General features: G+C 42.0%; 1 protein-coding gene across 1 annotated transcript in view; it reads left to right on the forward strand.

The window, feature by feature from the left end:
• The window catches only part of Tmprss11e (transmembrane serine protease 11E), an 88,420-nt gene that overhangs the window by 1,084 nt on the left and 70,655 nt on the right, over nt 1-16,681 (forward strand). The gene's annotated exons all lie outside the window — the stretch shown is intronic.

The following is a 16,681-nucleotide window of genomic DNA, read 5'->3' on the forward strand; positions in this document are numbered from 1 at the left end:
GAAAGAAAGAGAGAGAGGGAGGGAGGGAAGGAAGGAAGGAAGGAAGAAAGAAAGAAAGAAATTACGTATAGTTATTAAAATAACAAGTCAGGTATGGCAGTATACACCTTTAATCCCAGCCCTCAGGAGGTAGAGGCAGGCAGATCTCTTGAGGCCAGCCTGGTTCCAAGGAGCTCCAGGGTAGCCAGGGCTACAACAGGGAAGCCCTATCTTTTAAAAAAAAATAGTAATGCCGGGCAGTGGTGGCGCACGCCTTTAATCCCAGCACTCGGGAGGCAGAGGCAGGCGGATCTCTGTGAGTTCGAGACCAGCCTGGTCTACAGAGCTAGTTCCAGGACAGGCTCCAAAGCCACAGAGAAACCCTGTCTCGAAAAAACCAAAAAAAAAATAGTAATAATAACAACAACAACAACAGTAGAAAATCAGATGCCAGGTACCTCCTGCTATAACTACATCAATCTGTGGTGACTGTATTGTTACAAGATTTATGAAGCACAGTTCAGTGTATCTTTGAGGGGCTGTGTAACAGTTTCTTCTGAGATTGTAATATTCCACCCAGCAGGGACACTCCTTAAGTAGGAAAGTAAACAATTCAAAATGGCTTCATAAAGTCCCTAAAGCTAATCACGAGGCCCCTCCTTGCCAGAGTGAGCAATAAAAGCTGAGACTCACGCTCAGACATATGTAATACACACATGGTCATACATACAATGAGCTTTTCATGGACCAGAGACAAAATGCTATAATTTATTTGGGTGTGAAGTGCCCTCTATGGGCTCCTCTTTGAACATTTGTTCCCGAGCCTGTGATTTTGTGAAGGCCATGGAGGAAAACAAGGTGTCTAAGTCTGGCGGTGGTGGGGTGCACATCTTTAGTCCTAGCACTTGGGAGGCAGAGGCAGGCAAATCTCTGAGTTCGAGGCCAGCCTGGTCTATAGCACAAATTCCAGAATAGTCACCAAAGCTACACAGAGAAACCCTGTCTCAAAAAAACAAAAACAAATGAAAAACAAAACAAAAATCCATGGTGTCTATCTCATGGATTGGTTACTAAGAGCAGGTCTCTGCTTCCGGTCTAGCTTTCTATTTCTTGGTCTGCCAAAATTTGAAAAGCTGCCATCACATATTTCAGCTTCCACAGAGCTGCTCCTCTCCCATTCCCTCTGCATCCTGATGGGCTAAAATCTCTCTGAAAAAAAAAAAAAACAATCCAAATAAAATTTTCCTTCTACTGTTTCAAATTTTTTTTTTTGTTCACAACAATACAAAAGTAACTTACAAACTAGTCCTTAGTCCATCCTTCCTCCCCTTTCCATTTTATGTTGGTAACCTCCTAGGTGGCTCCTTTCTGCTGGACCCATATTGTCATGCCTGAAACTATCAGAAAAGTCTTTCTAAAATGCTAAACCTACTTTTCTCTCTAATAAGCAGGTTAGCTCCCTAGTTTTCATAGTTAAACCTTAAACTGACTTTGTTCATTTTAATACTACTTTTTACTCTTATCTCCTACTTAAATGATCTAGGTGAATTAAATGTGTCTCCCCATTCTCTGTTCAACACACCTTATTGTTTTCTGCATTTACAGATTTGCTCACAGATTTCTCCCTAGAATTCTGTTTTTCCTGTTATTATTAACTGTCATGTCCACTAGCTAGCCTTTTCCCATGTACTGACAGGTTTAAGATTATGTGTATTAAGCCAGGTGGCACATGTCTTTAATACTAGCAGAGGCAGGTGAATCTCCATAAGTTTGAGGCCTGCCTGGTCTACAAAGTTATTTCCAGGATAACCAGGGCTATTACACAGAGAAAACCTATCTCTACCCCCCACCCGCAATATTAAGTGTATCTGTCTGCATTTGTGTGTGAGAGGGTGGGGTTCCAGGTTTGTATTACATGATATATACACACTGACTCGAGTTGACTGGATTAGAGTGAAGCTCCTAAGACTACAAGAAAAGCTTTATCAGCAGGAACACCTAGTATTGTGTGATTCAGTCTCTCTCTCTCTCTCTCTCTCTCTCTCTCTCTCTCTCTCTCAAGCTCTCTCAAGATTTATTTATGCTGTATACAGCAATCTGTATACTTGCAGGCCAGAAGAGGACACCAGATCTCATTTTGGATGGTTGTGAGCCACCATGTGGTTACTGGGAATTGAACTCACAATCTTTGGAAGAGCCGCCAGTGCTCTTAACCTCTGAAACATCTCTCCAGCCCTTTCAATCTCCTTTTTAAGGTGTGTTTCAATAACAGGACGATAAACAGATCTGAGAGAAATGGTCAAGGGGAAGTGCCAGTGGCCATGTCAGAAGACCAGCAGATGGTAGTTGAGCTTCAGGAGTTGTCCCACCAGGCAGCAAGGCACTAAAAGGTGAATTTCGGATAGGCAAGGAAGGCCCCAGGGCTTCAGCTCCAGAATGCCTCTTGCTGCTCCTGTGCCTTTCCATGTTTGCTTCTGTTATTTTTCTCTGATATCTGGCATGGTGTAAATGGGTGTGGAGAGATCCTCACTGCCCTTGATGTAGTGTAATTATCTCATGGAAATATCCCATTCTACTGGGCATTTTTACCTGTAGATTATGAAGAAGATGATTTCTTCTTAAGCTGTACTATTTAACTGAAGTAGTGATTTTATGTAATAATTGTGTTAGTTTAAATAGAATTTTGATGATTAAGGATTTCTAACAAATGTAGTAAGGAATCATGGTAGAGGTTAGTTTAGTGGAAAAATTAATATAGGAAAAGGTAGGATATAGTGTTGCCCCTGCCCCTGATAAAGCAGGGTCTGCAGCAGATAGAGAATAGGAACAAGGAAGTGTCACCTAGCTAGGACTTACACATTTCTCTTGAGGAGCCTTACAGACTATGGTTTAGGTTAGTGATTAAGGAAAACAAGTCCCAGGAGTTAAGTCAAGTTCTTTTTGATACTAGGAAATATGTTTGCGGGTTTTGGTGTGCATCATAGGTAAACAAAGCTTTAAATAATGACTGCATGTAACTAGGAAACAAAGAATTGGATGGTTAGTTAAGGTAATTGGATTGGATTCTGAAATATGAAAAGTGAAGCTAATAACCTGTTTTTCTAGCAATTATAAAAACTCCTGCATATGTAAACAGTTATGGCTGAGAGGCTCCTGGTCTATGAGACATCTAAAAGATAAATGTTTAACTGTAAGTGGGTTCTTGGGGATAATTTGTTTTTCACCTGTAATACATAAAATGCTTAATCATGTAAGGAAATGGGAAACATGGTGCTTTCTACCTGTAGTCATTGTGATCATTCAGTTCAAAATGGAAGGCAGTCACACTGTAATTTTTATATTGCTTGAAAGATTTTTCTCGGGTATATAAGCTGCAAGGCGAAAAACAAAGAGACACATCCGGAAAAAACAAAGAGAAACATCCGGATAGAAGAACAGAACAGAAAAAGAAGAACAACCAACAAAAAGCATAATAAAATGAAGAACTAAGCTTTGGTCCTCAGAAAAGTCCTGGTGTGTCTGTCTATCCAGTAGTTCACCTGCCCTGCATCTCCTCTTCAGTTTCTCTGACCTGAAGGTTTGCCATTCATCAACACCCCGGGTGAGATCCTGACATGTTGGAGATGTGTGTTTCCCTTTTTCACTGACCCCAGAGAACAATTAAGTTTTCTTCTGCTCACTGGCCCCAGAGAACTAATTTTTACTCCCAAAGAAAAGTCGATTGAATGATCAGTCTGCTGACTCTGTGGCTCCCCTTCAATCCCTGAGCTGCTGATAGCTGGTCCTCACAGCAGCACAGAAGCCATGAATAGGAAAAAAGGAATCCAGCTCAGGCATGGTGGCACACCATGATCCTAGCACTCAGGAGGCAGAGACCGGCAGATCTCTGTGAGTTCAAGACCAACCTGATCAACAGGACTGTTACACAGAGAAACCCTGTCTTAAAAAAAGAAGAAGAAAGCAGGGCGGTGGTGGCGCACGCCTTTAATCCCAGCACTCGGGAGGCAGAGGCAGGCGGATCTCTGTGAGTTCGAGACCAGCCTGGTCTACAAGTGCTAGTTCCAGGACAGGCTCCAAAACCACAGAGAAACCCGAGAAACCCTATCTCGAAAAACCAAAAAAAAAAAAAAAAAAAAAGAAGAAGAAAAGGAGAGGAAAGTGCTGTTACTAACAAAAGGCATGGCAGAAGTAAATAAAAGCTAATACTAGTCAGAGTATTTAATCCTAGTAGTCAAAAGGCAGACAGGACCATCTCTGTGAATTCAAGGCCAGCCTGGTACATAGTGAGACCATAATCTCAAAAAGAAAAAGGCTAGCCGGGCGATGGTGGCGCACGCCTTTAATCCCAGCACTCGGGAGGCAGAGGTAGGCGGATCTCTGTGAGTTCGAGACCAGCCTGGTCTACAGAGCTAGTTCCAGGACAGGCTCCAAAGCCACAGAGAAACCCTATCTCGAAAAACAAAACAAAACAAAAGGCTATTGTTAAAATGATAAGTTAATTTTTCCATTTTTCTTTCATTTTTGAGATTATAACTGCATTATTTCTTACTTTTGTTTCCTCCTTCTAAACCCCTCCTCTCTTTCAAATTCATGTCTCTTTTCATTAATAGTTGTTACATGCATCTCCGCATATGTCTGTATATATATATATATATATATATATGTTTCTAAATATAGCCTTCTCCATCTGTACAATATCACTCATTTGCATATTTTCAAAGCTGACTCTTTAGTTCTGGACAAACAATTGGTGTGCTCTTCACTGGAGAAGACCAGTGGTTTTCACTGTTGCTCAGTTGCCTACAGTTCTCTGTGTAGAGCTGATAGCTCATGGACTTTCCCTCTCCACTTCGGCATGTCTATTATTGTTGTCCTTTTTCAGCACACATTTAGGCAGTGGTGTCAGTGACAGTTTCTGAGTGTAGCTTCTGATATTACTAGGAGATACAATCTTACAGCAAACTCCCTGCTCTTCTGGCTCTGATAACCTTCCTACCCCCTGTTCTTCCACCAAGTTCCCTGAGCCTTCTGTGTGGGACTGTTTTGTAGATGCATCCACTGGGACTGATAGACTAATTTCATAAGGTGGGAGGAGATGGCCACTTCTAAGATATGTTTACTCAGTCAACAAAACGTTTGTAGTGCTTAGCTAATGCTATGAAGCAGATAGCAAGGTAGCTCACTGTTGTTGATAAAAGAGTTAAATGTGCCTCCTGTGATATTTTCTTTTAGTTTAATTGATTTTAATTTTAACAATTCAATATGGTAACTCTGTTTTTTGCACTAAAATTACACACCCACACACATGTATGTGTGCCCCTGTGCACATACATGCAGTTTGCTGCAAGAAACCAATGCCTACTCTTTAGTTCTTGCTCTCTTCTTCTCTCAGAGACACTGTCTTCTGTAGCTACTTACATATATGGCTATCTAGACTGATTCCTGTCTTTCCAAATTTTCAATCATCTCTGGTGAGCAATAATTATAATGGCCAAATTGACTGGCTTGAGAAAATCCCAAGTTACTAAATTACTATCTCTGGTACTATCTCTGGGTGCATTTGTGAAGTTATTTCTAGAAAGGATTAACTTAGGAGGCAAGGCCTATCCTGAATGTTAGCAACACCACTGTATAGGCGAGGGGCCTGGAGGGACTAAATAGGAAAATGAAAAGGCCGTCATGATGACTGGCTGAGTTTAGGAGCAATTTCTTTACTGTTGTAGTTATCACATTATCCTCACACTGGAAAGTTTCCCAGTTTGAAACTGGGCAGAAACAACAATTTTTCTGGATGTAGCAGTGCCTGCCTTTAGTCCCAGCACTTGGGAGACAAAGGCAGGTGTATCTCTGTGAGTTAAAAGCCACCCTGGTCTACATAGTGAGTTCCAGGACAGCCAGAAGTACATCGTGATACCCTGTCTGCGGGGTGAGGGGTGGGGAATGACTGACTGAGGTTATAACTCAAGAACATTTGAAACTGTAGACATATAACAGGAAAATAGATACAAGGAAATGCAAATCTTAGTTGTCTTAAAGCATTCAAATTTTCCTGGGGCCTGACTACATTCTATATCTCTTAGAATTACGTAGACAACTTTACCTTGTTATAATAACCTCCCCTTATGTTGCAAATAAGATGTTTTTTTTTGCTCTTAATAAACCAAAAGAGAAACATGAAGCAAAAAACTGTAACACAAAAACTAGTATAATAGTATAATACAAACTTGAGAAGTGTTCAGTTGATTTTCAGGTACAATGCAGATAAAGAATTCTGCACTGTTGGTAGATAATGATTAAAGATAATGATTTGAACACTGTTTTGCAAAAAAAAAAAAAAAAACCCAAGTAAATGGAGCTACTGTTTTCCTTACATCCTCTTGTGATGTAGTTGTGGATTTACCTGCCCGTCATTATAAACAAGGGAACTCGGGAATCAGATTATCTACTATATAGAGTCATTGTGCAAATTTATCTATATATATCTCATCTGACAGAAAATAATAGTAAATGATCAAAAATGGTGGCTATGATAACAGTTCTTAATATTATTATGTTCTCCCAATTTTTAGATACAGGAAGGTAAGTAGTGGCTTGAGAATGGCTCCCATAAACTCACAGGTTTGAATACTTGTTCCCTAGATATTAGTGGACCTGTTTGGGGAGGATTAGGAGATGTGGTTTAGTTAGAGAAGGTGTATGCCACTGCACATAGGCCTTGAGGTTTCAAAAGGCTTAAACCATTCCCAGCATATGTCTCTCTGCCACCTATGTTGTGGGATATTTGATCACACTGTGTGAAAGATGTGTCTCTGTCTTTTGTGGCCTGCCTAAGGCACCTTCTGATTGGTGTAATAAAGAGCAGAATGACCAGTTAGTTAGACAGGAGAGGATAGGTGGGATTTCTGGGAGAGATAGGAACTCTGGAAGATGATCTGGCATAAGATTTGCCAGTGAGACACACAGTATGGAATAGCAGTAACAAGCCACATAGCAAAATATAGATTAATATAAATGTGTTAAATTATAAGAGCTAGTTTGGAATAAGCCTAAGCTTACCTACACTGGGGTTTTCCTTTTAAACTTTATTAAGGTATCCTTTAACTTTCTTCCTGAGTTGGTTCTTAAATTCTTTTATTAGCGAGAGCAAGAACTCCAAGAGAGGACTCTTAATTTCACTTGTAACCTGAGGCACCCAAAGTGTGACTCCTCAAGTTTTCTGAGAACAGTTCTTTCTCAGGATTACTGACCTTACTATATAGGACCCAGTCATGATAAGCTCAATAGAGGCGTGAGTTTCAGTTTATCCTAAAGCAATACTTGACTCCAAGAAAGACCACCCAGGGGAATCCTCACCCAGCCTCTGCTATAATTAAAAAAACAAACAAAACAAATAAACAAACAAACAAAAACAGAACAAAAAAAAACCCACTGCCCCAACTGAGCTTGAAGCTCTCTGATCGTGCCTTTAAACACACATAGAGTCGAAGTTCGAACTTGAATAAGAATAAAGGCTCTTTGCTGTTATATACAGGACTTGGTTTCCTTCTTTTTTGGTGGGACTCTGCGATCTGGGCATAACACCTTTTAAAAAAAGCAAGAATGAGCCGGGCGGTGGTGGCGCACGCCTTTAATCCCAGCACTCGGGAGGCAGAGGCAGGCGGATCTCTGTGAGTTCGTGGCCAGCCTGGTCTACAAGAGCTAGTTCCGGGACGGACACCAAAGCTACAGAGAAACCCTGTCTCGAAAAACAAAAAAACAAAAGCAAGAATGTTCTTTATTTGTATAAAGCATTAAAATCCCTCAACAGTCTCCACTCACTTTCAACAAACTCTTCACTGTATTCTCAACTAGTTGCCTGACTGTAATACATTACCTGTCAACCGCAAGTGCTCAACTAAGACAACGTGCTTAGAGCAGGAGAAAGGAGAGACCAACAGTTACTTTTCAGGCTACAGCAGCAGTGGCTGCATTGCTAGACTGCTCAGGAGAGCACCATTCCATTTACTTTAAGGTTCAGAGGTATTTCAGTTCCCGTTTAAAAGACAGGCTATTAGGATTAAGGAACCTGAGGAATTTGTACTTCGGGTTATTGCGTAGGTTATCGAAGTTCCTAGACTGGAAAACTAAGTAAGTGAAAGGAGGAGAAAGTGGGAATAGGAAGTAGAGGCAGGAGAGAGATGGAGAGGGAAAAGGCTTTGCCTAGGGGACATAAAATGTGGAACTTGTGAGTTCAGGGAGTGAAAAGCAACAGCCACAAGTCAGGGAAAAGGACTACAAGTACAAGAAGACAATGGCTGGGATTTTAGACCTCCAGGAGGTGGCACTAAATTCCACAGTGGCAGTTACCTTTGAGAGTAAGCCACCTGTTTTTAAGATATTGGCACTCTTGTTTGCCAGATTTCAGTCAACACGGAGCATTTTAGAGTGCCATTTCACAGGAGTTCAGGCACCCCAGCAGACTGAACATCTACAGACAATAAAGAAGAGCTACAAGCTAATTAAATCTAGAAAACAAAACACCAGACAAGTAATGTTACCATCCAGCGAATAGAGTTCCTTATTCTCCCACAACTTTTGAGACATTTCCTAAAGCACAGTCATTCTGACCATTAATGTTTTTTAAAAAATGCTGCAAGAAATGCTGTAGGTCCCAAATGGTGGTAGCGGGCCATGTGGTGGCAGACAGCGGGCTCTGGGAGCAGCCAGTCCCAGGCAGAAATGGCTGCCAGTCCCAGAGCGGTGGTGGCAGGCCATGTGGCAGCAGACAGTGGGCCCCAGCCTGAGCAATGGCTGGTCCCAGGCAGGCAGACACATGGAGGGCAGAAGACAGAAACATCCGATACTACATGCAGGGTGAGGTTGAATGTTTATTCAGGGGGTTATGGAGGAGGAAGGGTGAAGGGGGGAACAGAGAGAGAGAGGGAAAGAGAGAGAGAGAGAGAGAGAGAGAGAAGAGGAGAAAGAGACAGAGAAGGGGGGGGGGGAAGCAGAGAGTGGGGAGAGAGGCAGAAGCGAAGCTGCCTCTCCGAGAGGAAGATGAAAAAGAGAGCGAGCTCAGGCCGGAAGCTGAAGATCAGCCTGCCTCAGCGGATGGGGGAGGGAGTGGGCGTGGCTTGTCTCTTAAAGGGACCAAAACCATAACAATTAATATCCTTAGCCAAATACTGTGCAATCAAACAGCGTGACCATGATTAAAATGTCCCCCCTCCCAGCTTTTACTGCCTCTGTGTGACCTGGAACACAGCAGGCACCATGTAAGTTATTGCTGGGGTGGGGTGAGGGGTGGGGAAGATCAGAAATGAGATCAAAAGCTAGCTAGCCATATACTTAAGTACCTTACTGATATCAAACTAATCAGCCTCATACTAAAAAGTCATAACCTTGATACTGGTTCAACAAAAACAGGCTTCTGTCCCCCAGATGCTGAGTCTGAGAAGTGTTGGTTTTGATCATTTTGGTCAGTGCTTACTTTGATCTCAGGCACTCCAGCTTAAGACTGCCCTCCTGTACATGAAAAAGCTTCACATAAACACGTCTCAGTGGTCACTTCTACGGTGCCAGTCCATCCATTCTCAAGACTCGATTGTCTTCATTCTGTTATTTCTTCTTCTTCTTCTTCTTCTTCTTCTTCTTCTTCTTCTTCTTCTTCTTCTTCTTCTTCTTCTCCTCCTCCTCCTCCTCCTCCTCCTCCTCCTCCTCCTCCTCCTTCTTCTTCGGTTTTTTTTTTTTTTTTTTCGAGACAGAGTTTCTCTGTGGCTTTGGAGCCTGTCCTGGAACTAGCTCTTGTAGACCAGGCCAGGCTGGCCTCAAACTCACAGTGATCCACCTGCCTCTGCCTCCCGAGTGCTGGGATTAAAGGCGTGCACCACCACTGCCCGGCTATTCTGTTATTTCTTTACCAGTCTTTCTTCATCCTCATTGTCTTCCTCCCTGTTCTTCTCCTGCTTTTCTTTTTTTTTTTAATATTTTATTTATTTATTTATTATTTATACAGTATTCTGTCTGCTTGTATGCCTGCAGGCCAGAAGAGGGCACCAGACCTCATTACAGATGGTTGTGAGCCACCATGTGGTTGCTGGGAATTGAACTCAGGACCGTTGGAAGAGCAGGCAATGCTCTCAACCGCTGAGCCATCTCTCCAGCCCCCCTGCTTTTCTGAATCTGTTCTTCTGTCTTTGTCCTTATTTTTTTTTTGGGAGGGAGGCGCTTTCTTGCATTTCTGCCCCCACATGTATGCTTCTAAAGCTTTCAGTGGTGTAACGAACTGAAATGCTGGTACTTAATTCTGTGGCCAACAGCACAGCACTGGCTTTGAGAATCTTGCTTGCACTTCCCCTTCCTACAGAAGGGAGACTCTGAAAGAGGTTCAGGGGAAAGGGGATTGCTCCTTGGAGAGGTTGACACCATCTGGGGGCACCACCTTGATAATTCTGGGTGTTGGGAAGATTTGGGTCCTCTGCCTCCACCCCCCCCCCCCCCATTGCTGCCTACAGGGCCTGGGCCCAAGCCTCTTCTGCCTTAGGCCTCCTCTTTATATAGCTCTGACCTTACCTTCTTTGATATTCATTGCATTATCTCTTTTACAAAGGTGTCCAAAACTGCTGTGATTAACTCTTCAGCCTTGTGTAATAGGAGGTGGAAGAAGAAGAAGGAAGGAGGAGGAGGAGGAAAAAACCAGCACAAAACAAACAACAGTTTCCACCTATTCAGTGGCATAAGACTATTTCTTTTTCAGTTCTGAATGCTATGAGGTCACTCAATTAATTGTTTCAAGGGAAAAATATATGCCACCCTCCCACTTTCCTCCCCAAAATAGGTGGAACAGTTGAAACCATGACGAATATAGGACTTAATATTTTTGTGAATGATTTAAGCTATTCTTGGTTGCCTTTGAAAGCACACAAAAACAATTGCTTTTTGAGGAGAATTAGACCATATAAACATAGAATCATGATTATGCCAAGGTGGAAATTATTTTTAAGAATGCTGTCTTTGCACCAGAAGATACAGACTCCTTGAGAATAAAATAGATACAGCATAAATAGTGCTTGATAAGCTATAAATCATTAAATTACTGAATCAATTAAAACTTGGAGTCTTTACTACACTGAATGGGAGGGGTGCACACTTTTAATTCTAGCATGTGTGTGTGTGGGGGGGGGGGGAAATGTATGAGTTCAAGGCTAGCTTGATCTGCAGAGTTCCAGGACAGCCAGGGCTACAACAGAGAAACCCTGTCTCGAAACAAACTTGGGAGTATAGTCTGTATTACTAACCAATCATTCTATAGTGTGACTTTTGAACTGATATGCCATAGTATATAGAACAGGTACATGTTGGGTATGGTACAGTAGCAGGTCATTCTTTATTTTTATTTTTTTTAAATTTATTTATTTATTAAAGATTCTGTCCCTCCCCCTCCCCCAATCAAGTCCTCCTCCCTCATCAGCCCAAAGAGCAATAAGGGTTCCCTGCCCTGTGGGAAGTCCAAGGACCACCCACCTCCATCCAGGTCTGGCAGGTCATTCTTTGAACAGAAATACAGATATGTTACTGGGTTGTTGGATGTCTGACAAGTTATTTGGAATAGCCCCAGCCGCTGTGTAATCCTCTAGAAAGAACCCCTTCTTCCCAGAATCACAGTAGGCGGTTCAAAAATCAGAGCCCAAACAGCCTAGGCAAAGGTCAAACTAGAGACTAATGTACATTATTAATGTACATAACAAAGCAATCAGACCGCAGCTTCACGAAGGCAAACAGAGCCACCCTCGGCATCTGATTGGTGAAGGTAACCCAACCCTCGAGCGCCTCTGGGAAATGTAGTTTTAACTTTACACCCTCCAAAGCCAGGAAAGCAAAGTGGGTTGTAAACGGAATGTGGAATGTGGTGACTTCTTCCTGTAATTCCAGCTCTGCAGAGACCATCCTGTAGAATTACTGGAAATTCAAGGCCTGCTTGATTTACAAAATCAGACTCTGTTTTTATAACAATTGCAAGATTCTTCTTGAAAACACCTTTAAGTTTATGCTCCATTAGTCCACCCCTTTTCCATACTGACAGGCATGATTAATATAGCTGTTAGGATTTTCAGAATGGAGAATGGCATCCTTAAAAATCTTTGAAACCAGGTGGTGGTAGTGGATGCCTTTAGTCCAAGCACTCAGGAGACAGAGGCAGGCGGATCTCTGTGATTTCGAGGCCAGCCTGATCTACAGAGTGAGTTCCAGCATAGTCAGAGCTACACAGAGAAACCCTGTCTCAAAAAAACAAAACAAGAGCTGGGCAGTGGTGGCGCACGCCTTTAATCCCAGCACTCGGGAGGCAGAGGCAGAGACAGGCGGATCTCTGTGAGTTCGAGGTCTACAAGAGCTAGTTCCAGGACAGGAACCAAAAGCTACGGAGAGACCCTGTCTCGAAAAATCAAAAAAACAAAACAACAACAACAACAACAAAAAAACAAAACAAGTATGACAACAACAACAACAAAAAAAATTTTTTTGAGAGGCCTGTGAGATGGCTCTGCTGTAAAGACACTTGCCAGCAAGTCTGACCACCTGAAAAGATCTCTAGATCCCACATGGTGGAAGGAGAGGACATTGGTGGAAGAAAAGGTCAAGTTGCTCTTTGACCTCCACTTGCATGGTAGTAAACAGCCACCCCACCCCCCATTAATAAATATATGTAAAATAAAATAAAAGTTTTGAGCTTCTTTTGCTAGTGAAGTGAACGTTTTAATTCTCACCACCAGTGATCAATGATTAAACTTTAAGCCTGCCTATTTCTCTTTCTCCCTCTCCTCTCCCTGTCATTTCTCACACGCTCTCCCCATGGTGTCTCCACGTAGCTCTGGCTGTCCTGGAACTCACTATAGAGACCAGGCTTGCACTGAACTCACAGAGATCGCCCGACTCTGCCTCCAGAGTGTGAACGTGGCACCAACCACAGTTCACTAATTACTGAAGCTAAGGATTTGTTTGTTTGTTCGTTTGTTGTGTTATGTTTTGGAGACAATGTAGCCCCTGGCTGTCTTCTAGTTTACTATGCAGCCAAGGATATAGCCTATGAATTCCTAATCCCCTTGCCTCTACCCCCCAAATGCTATTCTTATGGCTGAGTCACCACCCCTGACCTATATAGTGCTGGGAAGAACCCAGGGCTTTGTGCGTGCTATTCAGGTCCTCTGCTAGTTGAGCCACATCTAAAGGCTCTGCCTATTTCTCTTGTATTTGTAAACAGTTTGTTCATAGATGATCTAATATGGTAGAAAATAGGCCCTTTTTATTCATGTGTATCATTATTAGTGAAGTAGGTCTCTATGATTTAGACACCGCTTGGTGTAACCCCGTGTTCATAGGTAGTGCTTCTTTTTAGGTTTTTTAAGCGAATACAAAGGAAACTTTCTTCCCTGTAATGTTCTTCAAATTAATCTTAAACATGGGAGGTTTTAACTTAAAAGCAGATTATATGCTTGCTTATAATGCAACAATTAAATGGAGGTACAAATGACTATGTAGCAGTGTAATGTTATGGTATCTAGGGATTTCCTAAACATGTCCATGCTGTGTCTGGCTCCCAGCAAGAGCAATGGAAGGAAGGACTTGTATCTGGTCAGCTCCCTCTCTCTGGAAAGGACAACAGGTCTAAATATCCAGCGCTGTCATGTCACCCATCAATCTGCCAGCAGGTTAACTGCCCTTTCCCGATGAACTGAGGCCAGTTAAGGCTCCATGGAAACCTCAGGCTGCCACGAATGCACTTCCTGGATCTGTTTCTCCTAGCAGGAAGAAAGTAAAACACTCAGCTTGAAGTGATAAACTATTATTGTAATTTCTGGTGCCAAAAGCCTCTCCTTTCGTCCCCACATTTGTACAAGGAGAATTCGAGTTGGCATGTGAAAAAGGCTTATTTTGCTCATAATTTAATATCTGGCATGGAAATAGACTTGTTCTGTATTCACTTTTGAATCTGGAATTAATCAACAGATTAAGAAGAAAACTTGCTCATGAACATTGCACTTGACCACCTATATTTGGAGGCTAGCTTCACCACCTAGTGGCAAGAGAGGCTAATTGAAAGTAAACGTTTCAAAAATAGTCTCAGGTCTAGTAAGGTGAACATCCAAACAGCCTAAGCTCCCACAAAGCCAGTATGTGCAGTAGGATCAAAACCCAGTGCCATTGTTCTTGGCTTCTCAGCAGTCCTCATTGTCTGCTATGTTCAGCGAGTCCCACTAGGCTGTTTGGATGTTCACCTTACTAGACCTGGAAGGAGGTGGAGGTCCTTGGGCTCCCCACAGGGCAGGGAACCCTGACTGCTGTTGGGGCTGATGAGGGAGGGGGAGTTGGTTGGGGGAGGGGGAGGGAAATGGGAAGCGGTGGCGGGGAGGAAACAGAAATCTTAAATAAATAAATAAATAAATAAATAAATAAAATAGTCTCAGGTTTGGCGCCCTACATATTAAAAAGAATTCAGCAAATATTCTAAGATCAGGTAAATGTCACTTTCATTTTGTTAAACCATAATTTATAAACTTTCTATGTAAAATAAGATGTGGATGTAATTTTCCACGGCGTTAAGTAATGAAAGGAAAATAATTTCTTTGCTGGCCCATGAACCCTAGAGAGCTCTTAAATTAGTGTCCTAGCCGTCTGGTTGGCTCAGTTGTTTAGAGGGTGGTGCAAACATTGATCATCATTAAACCTTTTGTGATCTCAAAAAAAAATGTTTCTTTAAGCCAGTCATAGTGGTGTACACCTTTAATCCCAGAAGAGGCAGAAGCAAGCAGATCTCTGTGAGTTCAAGACCAGTTTGGTCTACATAGAGAATTTTAGGACAGCCAGGGCTTCTTAGAGAGACACTATCTCAACAGCCTTCCTCCACTGTTTCTTTAAATCATAAAAAATGCCGAACTGTATTTTAATAGTTGAAAGGAGGAGATTTAGAAATTGTGTTGCCAACCAATTTGGATCAAGATCAGAACTGGATCAGTCAGGTGGTATTGGGTACAAGAACTCTGTAGCCAGATGTCGATCAAAGCATGATGGCTTGTGTAACTTGGGTGGTTAGCTGATAGTCAATACCACATTAGGCTGTGGGCTAATATTCAGCCTTTGAGCAGAAAGTAACTGTAGTGATTTCTCAAGTGTTCTATCCACATTCTATTCAAATTAGCTACAGTCCATGCTGTATTGGCTACTAAGTCACTGGGATATTATTCTAGATCCTATGTGAATATGTGTCCACAAGAAAGAAATCACAATATGTGAGGAATGTAGGTATGGTATAAGAAAAAAGCAAATGGAGAAATCTTTTAAAGAATAAAACAAATGAACAATGTAGTGGCATCTCATTTATATTTGAATAAATAAAGATTGCCTGAAGATCAGAGAGTAAAACAGCCACATTGGTCAGCCTTACAGACCAGATAGTGGTAACACACATCTTTAATCCCAGTAGCCACACTAGTTTGCTGTAGAAACTGGGTGGTGCACGCCTTTAATCCTAGCCCTAGAGAGGATTATAAAACGGAAGGAAACAGCTCTCAAACCCAGTCTCATTCTGAGATTCTTGGAGGCAAGGTCGCTATTTCAGACTGAGGTAGAGATAAGAGTTGGTGACTGGCTGTTTTGTCTTTCTGACCTTCAGGTTGGACCCCAATTTCTCTCTCTGAGTTTTTATTAATCATGCTTTAAAACAAAAAAGATTTTTATTGTTGTAGTGTGGTGGTTGAATGAAAATGTCTCTTTCTATAGGCTCATATTTGAAAGTTTGGTCCCTAGTTGGTGAAACTGGGGAAGTGTTAGGAGGTGTGGCCTTGTTGGAGGACATATGTCATTATGACTGGGGTTTGAAATTTCAAAGACTTCCAACTTTTCAGAATTCATTGTGTTTTCTGTCATTAAGAAGCTTAATCCTATCTTGGCTAGGGAGATGGTTTAGTTAGTAAAGAGTTTATCATGCAAATTTGGGGGCCCCATCCACAATGCCTAGGTAAAAATCAGGTGTGTTTTCTGTCTGTAATCCCAGAACTTAGAGGGAGGATAGGACAGAAGACAGGCAGATCTTGGACTCAATGTCTAACTAGACTAGCTGAATCTGTGAGCTTCAGGTTTGGTGAGAGAGCCTGTCTCAAAGCAAGTAAGAGAAGCAATTGAGGAAGACATCTAATGTCAACTTCTAGACTCACCATCCCCCATGTGTACATGCACACGCGTGTGTGTGTGCGTGCGCACACACACACACACACACACACACACACACACAGAGTCAGGGTGGCGGGGGATGGGGGACAGTAAATATAAATGGAGAAAAGCTAACGAGGAGTTCCAGTTTTCAACATTGGCCCCAAGGCTTTGAAACAGAGCACCATCCAACTTCTTCCTTTGAGTGTGTTTAGTTTTGATGGACACATATTTCTGCACATTTTCAGGATACAATCTAAAGTTCTGGTTCATGTATGCATTGTACAATGTTATCAGGAAGTTTTAGTCATTTATCACAAAGTTGGATGACTGTAATTAATAAAACCTACTGGAATTTTCAAATGGTTACTAGAGAGGATTCTGAATGTTCTCAGCCTGCAGAAACAATATATGTGTAAGATGATGAATATAAATATGCTAATTATGGGATTTTTTTTTAGGTGACTATGCCTTCTCTCCTCTAGACATTTGTGGAGGAGAAAACCTGTCTCTGCCAGTT

The sequence above is a fragment of the Microtus oregoni genome, unplaced genomic scaffold (assembly GCF_018167655.1).
Source record: "Microtus oregoni isolate MIOR12 unplaced genomic scaffold, Mior012 000021F_ref0000039, whole genome shotgun sequence".
NCBI classification, from domain to species: Eukaryota; Metazoa; Chordata; class Mammalia; order Rodentia; family Cricetidae; genus Microtus; species Microtus oregoni.